The following is a 14,591-nucleotide window of genomic DNA, read 5'->3' as shown; positions in this document are numbered from 1 at the left end:
TGAAAAGCAATCTGGGGTATAGACTGTAAAAGATATTTGTTCATCTTCAATAAAAATTCAAGAAGGTACCTGTCTACATGGCAATTCGTACTTCAAATACTTCAAATACTTCAAATACTTCCCTGGAAGATGATATACGTTATACATTGCCCAATCAAATCAACCATGGTGATTGGTAAAATGATGCAGGTTGTTTGAAAAGTTCTAAAAGTGCTCGTCTCAAAAAAAAAAAAAAAAAAAAAAAACCCAAAAAGAATTCTAGGCTCTATGACTGGGTGCTCACCCCCTACTAGCACTTCTGGTATATGCGTTCATTTCAATCTGTGAACAAACATGTGGTTTCTTCTTTGTTTATCTCTTTTAAAATATAATTTCTTTTTTTTTTTTTTTTTTTTTTGAGACGGAGTCTCGCTCTGCCGCCCAGGCTGGAGTGCAGTGGCCGGATCTCAGTTCACTGCAAGCTCGGCCTCCCGGGTCCACGCCATTCTCCTGCCTCAGCCTCCCGAGTAGCTGGGACTACAGGCGCCCGCCACGTTGCCTGGCTAGTTTTTTGTATTTTTTAGTAGAGACGGGGTTTCACCGTGTTAGCCAGGATGGTCTTGATCTCCTGACCTCGTGATCCGCCCATCTCGGCCTCCCAAAGTGCTGGGATTACAGGCTTGAGCCACCGCGCCTGGCCTTAAAATATAATTTCAATTGACTATTAATGTAATGGTCCTCTTCCCTTTAGATGAGAAGCCTCCTTGAGGGAGCCCTTCACTGTCTTGTTGTGTCTCCAGTACTCAGTGCCTGGCACACACCAAGTATGCAATAACATTGAGTCAGTGAATGAATGGTGTCCATTCATTTAGTCACTACACACACAGTAAACACCTACTATGTTTCAGGTACTGATTCTAGAGGTGTGGATAATGTCATGAGCAATACAGAGCCAACTCGTGGCACTTACAATCTAGTGGGGAGAGGGTAATGGAGACCAAGTAAATAAAAACACTCAATGATTTCAGGTAGTGTTAACAGCTACGAAGAAAACAAAACTGTGTACTCTGATAGACAGGAGAGTCAGGGAAAACCTTAGAAAGACTGTAACCCTGTGAGCTGAATGAGAAGGAGCCAGATATTTAAGTAAAGAAGCAGGGAGGGAAGTGAGATGAATGTTCCAGTAGCAGAAATAGTCAGTGCAAAGGCCCTGAGGCAGATCTCATTTGGCTTATTTAAGCTGTATGACACATCAAGAAGACAGTGTGGCGGGAGCATAATGAAAGAGGGTCACATGGTAGTGGAGGAAGCTGACAGGTTGGCAGAGGCAGACTAGGGAGGGCCTTGTAGCCAGGAGAGAGACTGGATTCCAGGAGGTACGCAGCAGCAGACTGTAATAAGAGCCCAAGGAGCTGATAGGCCCCAGCCTATGTTTCAGGGACCTAAAATCACATAAATACACAAACAACAGGAACAGAAACTTGACTGCTTACAGCTGCCATCTTCCAGGTGCTAACTCACACCCATCCACCGGGCCTCGAAACTTTGGGACACCTGACCTTCCTCTGCCTTGCTTTGGGATCAGCTGCCAGCAATACAGCCCAGCAGGGACTGGTCAGCATAACACTTGCTCTAGACATTTGTGGTTCTGTGTTCTTGCAGGGCAGAGATCAACTCATCAACACAAATGTCATGGTATTAGGTTCAACATAATTATAACAATAAAAAAGCATCCTGAGAGGAATCAGGCTGCAGTATTGGGAACCAGACCTTAACAGTAAGCTGACTTTGAGTTAGCTAGGCTGCAACAGTCCAAGGCCCGCCTCCTTCAACAAGCCTGGCCTCCCTAATGGGCGAGTCTCTCTAATTAGCTTCCCTCAGGTCTCCTCCCTTCCCCCAGACTCCACCCTCTACCTTGCTCTATTTACAGAAGGCACAGCGAACAGTCTACTGCTGCTGCTGCTCCGCCTATAGACTTTCAGATCATCTCCCTCTTCTGTGTGAGGGAAAGCTCCTGGCTGGTGTGGACACAACCCAATAGGTATGTGTCTGGAGAAAGAGGGGAGTGGGAAGGGGTGATGGGAGTAAGGAGATAAGAGATAGGAAGTGGTGTGTGGTGAGGAGGGAGGAGGGCGAAGGGGCTAGCAAGTGGAGGGGGTGGGAGAGCGATCTAGAGTATTCAGGAGGCATGAAGTGGAAGCTGCGTGCAGTCTTGGGAACCTATGAGTGAAAGGGACTTGTATGCATTTTATGTTAAAAGGTCAGTATGAAAAATACTCTGCACCTTGTAGTTTTTTAACCAGTATTGTGGTCCTTTAAGAGAGATGGTAGAATTAGAGCTTTGGGGTAAAGTTCAGCAAATATGAGAAACATTTATGTAAACTTCTCATTCAGCAGTAACCACTCTACTACATTAAAGCCAATGATTTTGCAATGATAAGTGACAGCAAAAGCCAATGATTTTGCAATGATAGGCGACAGGCAGGTTAATAAATATTAGGAAACAGACTCTGGGCCAGTTTCCACGACAAATGTAAAACTTCAAAATGATCAGTCGTGGGTTTTGGGAGGTGAAAGGGAATGTAGATATCTTCTAATAAAGAGAGGGCAGAACTGACCCATTTGCCTGGATGTGCTTTGTTTGGTCTGCCTAGGTTCACCTTTCTTTTGTCTTTTCTTTCTTTTTCTTTTTTTTTTTTAACATGAAGACTTGCAGACAGGGAGTACTCTCCATGGGTCCAGTCCTTACCACCCCTTCATCATTATTCACCTCCACATCAGCCAGCTTCTCTAAATTGTGTTACCTGATTAGGCTCTGGAGGCATTTGGGTTTGTGATCACTGGTTAAGTCAGAAACTTCATCCTACCAGCGAGGAAGAGAGATGATTCCCACAGTGTGCTAGTAAAGCAACTAGCAATAAACCTTATTCTACCACAGAGGAAGGGAGGTAGCCTCCACGATATGTTAGTAAAACAATTAGCTATCTGTAAACAACTGGATAATATTGTGAGTGACTTAAGCGTTTTGGTGAGAGCCTCTGAGGAGAATTTGTTTTTGACCAACTGAAACAGAAAAAAAGTACCCAATTTTAAAGGGATGCTGGGTTACTTCTTTCCCAATGTGGTTTAGCAGAAACTGTTTCTTCAGTCCCAACAATTTTGCAAGGTAGATTTTACAAATGCAGCTATTCTCACTTAACAGGTTGAAAAACAAGGCAATAGAGAGTGCCTTAATTCAGTAATCATACCTTGATTCAAAAACCACCCCCCAAACCTTGACCTCCGTTATAAAGTCAATCTGATAAGCAAACACATCTTCATAAATCACACAAGTAGGAGAGTTTGTGTCCTACAGTTTAATAACGATGATCCCATCAAGCATTTAGGTGCCTTAGAAATCCTAGAGTTGGGAGTGGGAATCCAGAAGCCGCCTTGACACTGGGGCTAGATCCAAAAGTGCTTTTGGAACCTGAAGGAAAGTCCCTCTCCTCTTCTCCCGCCATTTTCTGCTGTGAGAGAGGAGGGTAGGGTCGTGCGGACGAGAGAGGAAGGAGGCTCTGAAAGGACTAAGCTGTCTGGTTGTGGAACCCGTCTCCCAAGATGCTGAAAGTGTGGTTGACCCCAGCCTTGCCCAACCTCCTTCCCTTCATTTTGTTCATTTTTCATTTTGTCCTATTTACTACAGTTCTAATTTAATATTCAGTGCAGTTTTCCCCCGGTAACTTCACTCTCCTTTCCTGAAGTCCCGGAAAACCATCCCCAAGCCTCCTGAGGTTTCAGCCCCTGGTAATAAGGTTTCTATGACAGGAATGGTGTGGATTTGAGACTGGGATTTTCCTGGCTATCCAAAGCAAAACGGCATTCAGGGGCTCACATAGGAAAGGCAATTGAATTTAACAATACCATTTTGTATCTTTGAGTATTTCTCATTCTCACAAACATACTTTTATTAAACTTTGGCTTTAACGTACTCTCTCCCTCTCTCTTCCTCCTTCTCTCCCCTTTTCCATGATTTTACTCTTTTTCTGAATTACTCAAGAGTATGTGGCAAATATCATGTTCCTTCAGTGTAAATTTTCTAAGACCGAGGATATTCTTTCATGTAACCACAAAATAGTAAATTTCAGAAATTTAATATTGATCTATTATTTTTATCTAACCTACAGTCTATATTTCAATTTCACTTGTCCAAACAGTAATACTTTTCTCCCACCAACATAGGATTAAATCATGGCTCTTTCACTTCCTTTAATCTGGAGTAATTCCTCAGCCTGTCTTTGTCTTTTATGACAATGACATTTTTGAAGAATGTAGGCCGATCGTTTTATGTTCTTGACGGGTTTATCTGGTATGCATCCCTAGTTGTATTTTTTCATAGGCGATTTTGTTCCCTTCTCAGGATATCATTTCTGGAGACGTGATATCTGCCTCTATTGAGTGGTGTTAATTTTAATTATCTAGTTGCTGCCTATTTTTTCCACTGTATATTTACTACTTGTTCCTTTGCAATCAGTAAACAATTTGTGGAAAGACAATGAGACCATGTAAATACCCTGCTCCACATCAAACATTTGCCCCTAGATTTAGCATCCATTCTTGGTTCAAACCAATGTTTACCATGATGGCTGTGAAATGGTTAACTTTCCGATTATATCACCACTGCCTCTACATTGATCAAATGACATTCTGTTGTAAGGAAATCTTTACCACCATTTGTTTACAGTTTTATTAATATATTTCACATACCATACAATTCCCCCTTTCAAAATGTGCAACTCAGTGGTTTTTAGTGTAGTCAGAATTGTATGGACATCACCACAATCAATTTAAGAACATTTCAGCACCCCAGAAAGAAACCCCATACCTGCTAGCAGTCATCCCCCCATTTCCCCCAGCCCTAGGGAAACACTACTTTCTCTCTCTACAGATTTGCCTATTCTGAATATCTTGTATCAATGGAATAATATAATGTGTAATCTGGCTTCTTGTACTTGGCATGATGTTTTTGATTTCACCCATTTTGTGGCATGTGTCAATACATCGCTCCCTTTTATTGCTGAATTATTCTCTGTATAGACTTATGAATTCCTATTTTTAGGCAGTGAGTTATAATCATTATTGTACTTATTTATTTATTTATTTTTTTGATGCTCAACTTCCCCAGATTTGGGTCTTTCAAGCTAGTTTTTGTTTCCTTTTGACATGTCCCTATCACTTTTTTGGAACATTTTGTTTGTTCTTATAAGACAGCCTACCTGATGAACATTTTTGCCTCCTTCCTTCCTAGTGAAAACCTTCGTTCCCAACAACATCATTGCATTCATTTGCCCAGTCCTGCAATACGTATTAAATAATTTCTGAATTGCTAAAGCCATGTCGTCATGGAAAGCTCATCTACTAACCAGAGTAAAAGATTTATTTGTAGTTCTTTTCTCCATAGACTGAGGCTAGTCAAGTTCCTGTGTTCACAAATTGGTTGGATTAATTCTTTTTCCCCCTTCGTTGTGGCTTTATTACTCATTTGAGAGAACATTGTTTTCACTGGTTCATTTGTTTGTATTGTTACAGTTTTCACTCCATCTTGCCTTGGTTTTATTTTTTAATATGTAGAACATTAATATCCTTCCAAAAGTGAAAACTAATAAAGCATGTATACTTATAGAAGTATAATTCCCTGACCTATCTCCCCTAACCCATTCCTTTTGCACGCTTCGAAGGTAACTAATTTCTTTTTTTTGTTTGTTTCACAGCAGTTTAATATGTAATATTGAAAAACTGGAAGCGACCCAAATGTACATCAGAGAGTAGATAAATAAATTATGGCATATTAATACAACAGAATGCCACACAAAACCAAAAACTTCTATACATAACTGATCCTGTAAATCGTATATAATATAGAGTAAAAATCATATAAAAATTATATTTTACTCAACGTACACAAAATTCAGAAACAGACAAAACTATGGTGATAGAAGTCAGAATAGTGGTTAGCTGGGGGTGAGATGCTTGGGCTGGGGGTGTTGGTGCTATTGACATTAAAGATAAGAGAGCCCTGTTCTGGTACTGGGAATCTATTTATTGAGCTGAGTGGTGATCACATGTGTATATACTTAAGTAAGAATTCACTGAACTATATGCTTATGTATCTTTTGCAGTGTACCTGTTATACCTCATTTACAAATTAAATTGATATAATGCTGCAATATGTACTTTCATCCGCACAATTTTTCTTTTTTCTCTTCTTTCTGGGTAATTTCTTTTTATTTTATTATACTTTAAGTTCTAGGGTACATGTGCACAATGTGCAGGTTTGTTACCTAGGTATACATGTGCCATGTTGGTTTGCTGTACCTATCAACTCATCATTTACATTAGGTATTTCTCCTAACGCTATCCCTTCCCCAGCACCCCCCACCACAACAGACCCCAGTGTGTGTGTGATATTCCCCTGCCTGTGTCCATGTGTTCTCATTGTTCAGCTCCCACTTATGAGTGAGAACATGCAGTGTTTGGTTTTCTGTCCTTGTGATATTTTGCTTAGAATGATGGTTTCCAGCTTCATCCATGTCCCTGCAAAGGACATGAACTCATCCTTTTTTACGGCTGCATAGTATTCCATGGTATATGTGTGCCACATTTTCTTTATCCAGTCTATTATTGGTGGACATTTGTGTTGGTTCCAAGACTTTGCTATTGTGAATAGTGCTGCAGTAAACATACATGTGCATGTGTCTTTATAATAGCATGATTTATAATCCTTTGGGTATATACCCAGTAATGGGATGGCTGGGTCAAATGGTATTTCTAGTTCTAGATCCTTGAGGAATTGCCACACTGTCTTCCACAATGGTTGAACTAATTTACACTCCCACCAATAGTGTAAAAGTGTTCCTATTTCTCCACATCCTCTCCAGCATCTGTTGTTTCCTGACTTTTTAATGATTGCCATTCTAACTGGCATGAGATGGTATTTCATTGTGGTTTTGATTTGCATTTCTCTGATGATCAGGGATGATGAGTATTTTTTCATATGTCTGTTGGTTGCATAAATATCTTCTTTTGAGAAGTGTCTGTTCATATCCTTTGCCCACTTTTTGATGGGGTCGTTTATTTTTTTCTCATAAATTTAAGTTCTTTGTAGATTCTGGATATTAGCCCTTTGTCAGATGGATAGATTGCAAAAATTTTCTCCCATTCTGTAGGTTGCCTGTTCACTCTGATAGTTTCTTTTGCTGTGCAGAAGCTCTTTAGTTTAATTAGATCCCATTTGTCTATTTTGGCTTTTGTTGCCATTGCTTTTGGTGTTTTAGTCAGGAAGTCTTTGCCCGTGCCTATGTCCTGAATGGTAGTGCCTAGACTTTCTTCTAGGGTTTTTTTTTTTTGTTTTTTTGTTTTTTTTTTTTTTTGAGACGGAGTCTTGCTCTGTCACCCAGGCTGGAGTGCAGTGGCCAGATCTCGGCTCACTGCAAGCTCCGCCTCCTGGGTTCACACCATTCTCCTGCCTCAGCCTCCCGAGTAGCTGGGACTACAGGCGCCCGCCACCTCGCCCGGCTAGTTTTTTGTATTTTTTAGTAGAGACGGGGTTTCACCGTGTTAGCCAGGATGGTCTCGATCTCCTGACCTCGTGATCCACCCGTCTCAGCCTCCCAAAGTGCTGGGATCACAGGCTTGAGCCACCGTGCCCGGCCTCTTCTAGGGTTTTTATGGTTTCAGGTCTTACATTTAAGTCTTCATCCATCTTGAGTTAACTTTTGTATAAGGTGTAAGGAAGGGATCCAGTTTCAGCTTTCTACATATGGCTAGCCAGTTTTCCCAGGACCACTTATTAAATAGGGAATCCTTTCCCCATTGCTTGTTTTTGTCAGGTTTGTCAAAGATCAGATGGTTGTAGATGTGTGGTGTTATTTCTGAGGCTTCTATTCTGTTCCATTGGTCTATATCTCTGTTTTGGTACCATTACCATGCTGTTTTGGTTAAAGGTAACCAATTTATTTATTTTCTGATATGTCCTTCCTCTTTTTCTTTTTGTGCAAAATAATGAACCTATGTATGTTTTCTTTCTTCCTCATTTGCTATAAAAAGGTAGTATACTATGGATATTCTTTTGCTTTTTGTCTTTTTTCTCTTAATAATATATCCTGGAAGTCACACCAAATTAGTTCAGAAGACATTCCCGCCCCCCAATTTTACACAACTATATAATACTCTATTGTGTGTATGTACCACATTTAATTATTTTTCTTTCTTTTTTTAAAAAATTATACTTTAAGTTCTAGGGTACATGTACATAATGTGCAGGTTTGTTACATAGGTATACATGTGCCATGTTGGTTTGCTGCACCCATCAACTCGTCATTTACATTAGGTGTATCTCCTAATGCTATCCCTCCCCCAGCCCCCAGCCCCCGCCAGGCCCCGGTGTGTGTACCACATTTTATTATACTAGTCTCCTATACTAAAATGAGTAACCTTGTGCATATGTATTTTCAGATGTTTGGAGGTATATCTTTTCTAGATTTCTAGGAGTAAAATTGCTGGTTGATGGTTAAGCAACCATCAGGTAGGTTTGTTAGGTATAGCAAATTCCCTTCATATGAGATGGGTTTCTCCACAGCCTTGCTAACAGAATGCACCATTTTGTCAAACTGATGGACAAGAAATAGTATCTTAGGGTAGTTTAATTTGTATTTGGCTTATTATTAATGAAATTGATCTTTTAAAGGCCATTTTTGTGAACTTTATTGAAGTATAGTTGAAATCCTATGAACTGTATAAAATTTAATCAGTATACAATCAGTATAAAACATTTCTATCACCCCTAAAATTTTTCCTGTGGCTCTTTTAAATAAATTCCTCCCTCCACCCCTGTGCCCAAGGAACCACTGATTTGCTTTTTGTTATTTTAGATTAGTTTGCACTATCTAAATTTGTATATAAACATCAAACCATGTGTATTCTTTTATCTGGTTTCTTTCAGCGTAGTGATTCTGAGATTCACCCGCATTGTTATGTGTATCAGACCCTGTTCTTTTTTATCGCTGAATACTATTCTATTGTGTGAATATGCTACATTTTGTTTCTTTTTTTTTTTTTTTTTTTTTTTTTTTTTTGAGATGGAGTCTCGCTCAGTCGCCCAGGCTGGAGTGCAGTGGCGTGATCTCAGCTCACTGCAAGCTCCGCCTCCTGGGTTCAGGCCATTCTCCTGCCTCAGCCTTGTGAGTAGCTGGGACTGCAGGCGCCCGCCGCCACGCCCGGCAATTTTTTTGCATTTTTAGTAGAGACGGGGTTTCACCGTGTTAGCCAGGATGGTCTCGATCTCCTGACCTCATGATCCGCCCGTCTCGGCCTCCCAAAGTGCTGGGATTACAGGCGTGAGCCACCGCGCCCGGCCTCTGTTTATCTCTTTACCTGATAATGGACATTTAGGTTGTTTCTAGTTTGGGACTATTGCAAATAAAGTTACTATGAAAATTTGTGTACAAGTCATTGTGTAGACATATGTTTTTGTTTCCCTTGGGTAAGTATCTGACAGAATAATTGTTTATTATGGGTGAAACTGAGCATTTTAAATGCTCATTAAATGTCATTTTTTAATGTCATTTTAAATGTCATTTTTCTATCTTTTGTGATTATCCATTCATGTGTTTTGCCCATTTTCCTTTTTTTTTTTTTGGAAACATTTTTTTTTCAAATTTTAGATTCAGGAGATACATGCATAGGTTTGTTACCTGGGTATACTACATGATACTGAGGTGTGGGGTACAGTTGATCCTGTCATTTAGGTACTGAGCATAGTATCTAACAGTTACTTTTTCAGCTCTTGTCCTCATCCTTCCCTGCCCCTAGTAGTTCCCAGTTTCTACTGCTGTCATCTCTAAGTCCATGAGTACCCCAATCTTTGGCTCCCACTTATAAATGAGAACATGTGGCATTTGGTTTTCTGTTCCTGCATTAATTTACTTAGGATAATGGCTTCCAGCTGCATCCATGTTGCTGCAAAGGACATGATTTTGTTCTCTTTTTATGGCTGTGTGGTATTACATGGTGTATAAGTACCATATTTTCTTTATCCAACTCATTTGTTGTTAGGCACCTAGGTTGACTCTGTATCTTTGCTATTGTGAACAGTGCCATGATGAACATGTGAGTGCATGTGTCTTTTTGGTAGGAAGATTTTTCATTTGGATGTATACCTTATAAGAGGATTTCTGGGTTGAATAGTGGTTCTAAGTTCTTTGATAAATCTCCATAAGTGCTTTCCACAGTGGCTGAACTAATTTACATTCCCACCAACAGTGTATAAGGGTTTCCTTTTCTCTGCAGCCTTGCCAGCATCTGTTGTTCTTTGACTTTTTAATAGACATTCAGACTGGTATGAAATGATATCTCCTATAAAATCTTGTGATTTTGACTTGCATTTCTCTGATTAGTGATGTGGAGCATTTTTTCATGTGTTTGTTATTTTTCTGTAAGATTTTTCATCTTCTCTTTTTTAAAATTTATTTTTTTAGTTGAGATGAGGTCTTGCTATGTGGCCCAGGCTGCTCTTAAACTCCTGGCCTCAAGCGATCCTCCCACATTGGCCCCGGTCTTCTCTATTTTTAAAGCTCTTTCTGTATTAGGAACATTAGATCTTTATCTCGAAATGGTACAGATATTTTCCCCCTATTTTTCATTTGTATGTTAATTTTACTTGAAGTGTTTTTATGCACAATTTTAAATTCATTTGATGGCAAATGTATTGTTCTTAATGGTATCTGAATTTTCAATCATAGTTAGGAATCTTTTCCTTTTTTTTTTTGAGCGACAAGGCTGTTTATTTCGTATTAATTAGGAATCCTTTCCTTCGGCCCACATTATGGAGAAATTTGCCTGTTTTCTTTTTTTTTTTTTTTTTTTTTGACGCGGAGTCTTGCTCTGTGCCCCAGGCTGGAGTGCAGTGGCGCGATCTCGGCTCACTGCAAGCTCCGCTCCCCGGGGTTCACGCCATTCTCCTGCCTCAGCCTCCCGAGTAGCTGGGACTACAGGTGCCCGCCACCTCGCCCGGCTAATTTTCTCGTATTTTTAGTAGAGACGGGGTTTCACCGTGTTAGCCAGGATGGTCTCGATCTCCTGACCTCATGATCCGCCCGTCTCGGCCTCCCAAAGTGCTGGGATTACAGTCTTGAGCCACCGCGCCCGGCCTGTTTTCTTCTATTAGTATAGTTTTACCTTTTATGTTTAGATTTCTGATCATTTGAAGTTTACTCTGTGTATGGTGAAGAAAGGATCTAATTTATCCTTTCTAAATGGGTAGCTGGTTGTACTGAGATCTCAAACATTTATTTTTGTCCTAGTGATTGAAGAAATCACCTCTATGATTTACATATATATATACTGGAGACAGGGTCTCGTTCTGTTGCCCATGCTGGAGTGCAGTGGCACCATTACAGCTTATTGCAACCTTGAACTCCTGGGCTCAAGTCATTCTCTTGCCTCAGCTTCTCAAGTAGCTGGCATTACAGGCTTGTGGCACCATGCCTGGTTAATGTTATACTTTGTAGAGACAGGGCTCAACCTATCCTCCCACCTTGGCCTCCTGAAGTGCTGGGATTACAGGCGTGGGCCACCAGGTCTGGCCATATGCCATATTACTATATGTTCTTTTTCTATTATATTTCATTTGTTGGTCTACTTCATGTTTTAGTACAACCTTGTTTTAAGTATAGAGGCTTTGTTGCATATTTTAACTATGTGGTAGGACTAGTCTCTCTCCCCTTCCCCTCAGTTAATCTTCCTTTTCGCATTTTTAAGGGATTCTTGTATGTTTTTTTCTCTATATTAACTTTATCAACCTGTCTAGCTCCAAAAAAAACATCTTGTTAGTATTTTTGAGATAATATTAAATTTATAAGTTAACTTAGGGAGAACTGACATTTTGATGATTTGGTATTCTAACCAAGAACAAGGGATATCCTTCCATTTGTTAAAGTATTCTTTGGTTAAATATATGTTGAGGTAAATATATTAAAAAACTGAACCAGAAATTACTTCCATGACAGAGGTAAAAAACAAGTAGTTTATTTTGTTTGCTTTCCAATAAAGGAAAGCAACAACTTAAAAACAATAATAACATACTGCTTAATTATCTTTAATTGTGCTGAGGAATTACAGACATCTTGGTCTGCAGCATTCAAGTTTACTAGACAGCACTTCCTTAAGTGTGCTCTAGATAAATATGAAGGGTAGTTGCTTCTAGGTATAGAAAGTCTAGTCACAACAAGGCTTTTTTTGAAGTGGTCTTGGATCCTGTTGAGAACCTGAAAGCTATGGTTTGAAGTGGTCTTGGATCCTGTTGAGAACCTGAAAGCTATGGACGATTTCCCTCAAACTGCATAAGCTTACAATATTTTTTGCAGGGGAGCAGAGGGGGCAGAGACCCCCCTTGAAACCAATACTTAGATACTAGTTTTGAACTCCTACACTGTGGGTTATATATTATAGTCTTACAAACCTAGAGAAGGGTAGGCAATAACTTTACACATGGACAATAATACATATTATTCATGCCTCCCTATTTCTTTTGAGGGGTTCATAACCTAAATTTGTTGGCAAGCAAATTTTAATTTGGTATGTAAAGTTTCACCAAGAAGATCATAGAGTTGTTCCTGTAAAGAAAAAAAAAAAGTAGTAGAAAAGAGAATTAGCATCTACCTTCTTCCTCCAGTGATGGTCAATCTTTTCAGTTAATTTCATGTTAACAATGTAAACTTTAGATTTGAAAAATATATACATTGAAAATACAGTAGTTGATGGCATACCCATGCATATTCTGAGCATTAAGGAAAAAGAAGCTGTGTTGTGATTAATCTTCAGGTTTGGAAATCTCACTCTAGAGCTGAAAAATCTAAGAGACAAAGGCAAGAAGGCAGAAGACTGAATTGCTGCTGATGCCACTAGTATCCTTCAGATTTCCTCAAGCACTAAATCCGAATGCTACAGTAAGGGCCAACAGTAAGACACGGGCATGGTGCTCCTCTGCAGGCTAACCTGGGCACATTCCCATTTGATATCACATTCTAAGGACTTGCACAGGATGCCTGCTGGGGAGATAAGGCTGGAGGGGGCAATATGTGTGGACAGATTATAAAAGGCCCTGTTTACTACCACAGAGTTTAGATTCTCCGAGACAAAAGGAACCCTCAAAATGGAATGGCATGATAAGATCTGGTTTTTTTGAATGAGTTACTCTGTTGGAGAGTGAAATGGGAGGGTGAAGAGGCCTTCTGAGGCAAGAAGACTTACTCAGGAAGCTGTACAAGAACAATAAAGGCCTTAAAAGGCTGTGCAGGCACAAGATAGGATTAAAAGGATTTGGAGATTGGACCAGGAGCAGGACCCATCAAGGATGACCATATTTACTTAACAAGGATGTGGGAATGTTGGAACTTGGAGGTCCCTTTCCTTCTAGCCAAATAATCTTCAAAGACATTTTTCCATCTCCTGCCTGACGACAACAGGAATAAAATGTTCTTCAGTCCCAACTGCCACCACTGTGAAGGCACAGACAAGAAAGAGGAGAGGAAGTAGAAAGTAGATAGTAAACAAAACAGGTACTGATGGTTAGGAGGCTAACCTTGTCACGGTACTCAGTGATTTCTGAGCCATTAGTGGCTTAACCTAGGTTTTTATTGGTCCGAGGCTGGGGCAAGCTTATGCTAGCACTGTGCATTTATGCAGTGCTTTTATTTCCAGTATCTGTACTTCTATTTTCATTCTCCATTTTATTCATCCAATAATAACTTTCTTATTTTCATTGAGTCAACTGGCAGTATGTTCTGGACTATATTAAAACCGTTTTCCAAAGTTTTGCCATGGCTCGAGTTTCCAAAATCACCACCACTTCAGCAAATTTGGCCAAGTTTATTTATATTGTTTAGTGAGTAACAACATACAAATGGTAAATGAAGACAGTACAGTAATCTTAAGTGTGTAGCTTGAATTTTTACTTACGTATACATCTGTATAACCACCCTCTAGATAAAAGTATACAACATTTTCTGTACTGCATGAGATTCTCTTGTGTACTTTTCAGTCTGTTCCTTGAAAGGTTAATCACTATTCTGACTTCTATAAACATCTTTTCGTTGTGCTTATTCTTAAACTTTGTATAAATGAGTCACACACTAGAACTTGTTTGTGTCTGATTTCTTTCACTCAACATGGTATCTCTATGTGATTTCTTCAACTTGTTGGAGCTGATTTTTTTTAATGTGCAATATTCCATTATGTAAATCTATTACAATTGAGCATTTGGATTGTTTCATCTTTTGGATATTATGAACAAAGCTGCTGTGAATATAATGTACAAATGAGAGAACATAGCACTAATTTCTTTTGAGTATAAAGAATGGAATTGCTGGATCATAAAGCAGATGCATGTTATCTCTAGTAGAAACTCAGTGGTTTTTCAGAACAATTGTATTATTGTGCATGTTCCCCCAGCTACGAATAAGAGTTCTACATCCTTGGGCCAGGCATGGTGGCTCATGCCTGTAATCCCAGCACTGTGGGAGGCCGAGGCAGGCAGATCACGAGCTCAGGAGATCGAGACCACCCTAGCTAACACA

General features: G+C 39.7%; 1 protein-coding gene across 4 annotated transcripts in view; it reads left to right on the top strand.

Moving 5' to 3' along the window:
• Nucleotides 1-1,931: 1,931 nt before the first annotated feature.
• ATOSA (atos homolog A) overlaps nucleotides 1,932-14,591 on the top strand; it is a 132,151-nt gene continuing 119,491 nt past the window's right edge. For all 4 annotated transcript variants that reach the window (XR_012414983.1, XM_073995825.1, XM_005559604.4 and 1 more), the window contains exon 1: nucleotides 1,932-2,020. The gene's annotated coding sequence lies outside the window, so the exon portion shown is untranslated. The remainder of the gene's footprint in view (nucleotides 2,021-14,591) is intronic.

Source organism: Macaca fascicularis, chromosome 7 (genome assembly GCF_037993035.2).
Source record: "Macaca fascicularis isolate 582-1 chromosome 7, T2T-MFA8v1.1".
NCBI classification, from domain to species: Eukaryota; Metazoa; Chordata; class Mammalia; order Primates; family Cercopithecidae; genus Macaca; species Macaca fascicularis.
This window is presented reverse-complemented; position numbering and strand designations above follow the sequence as displayed.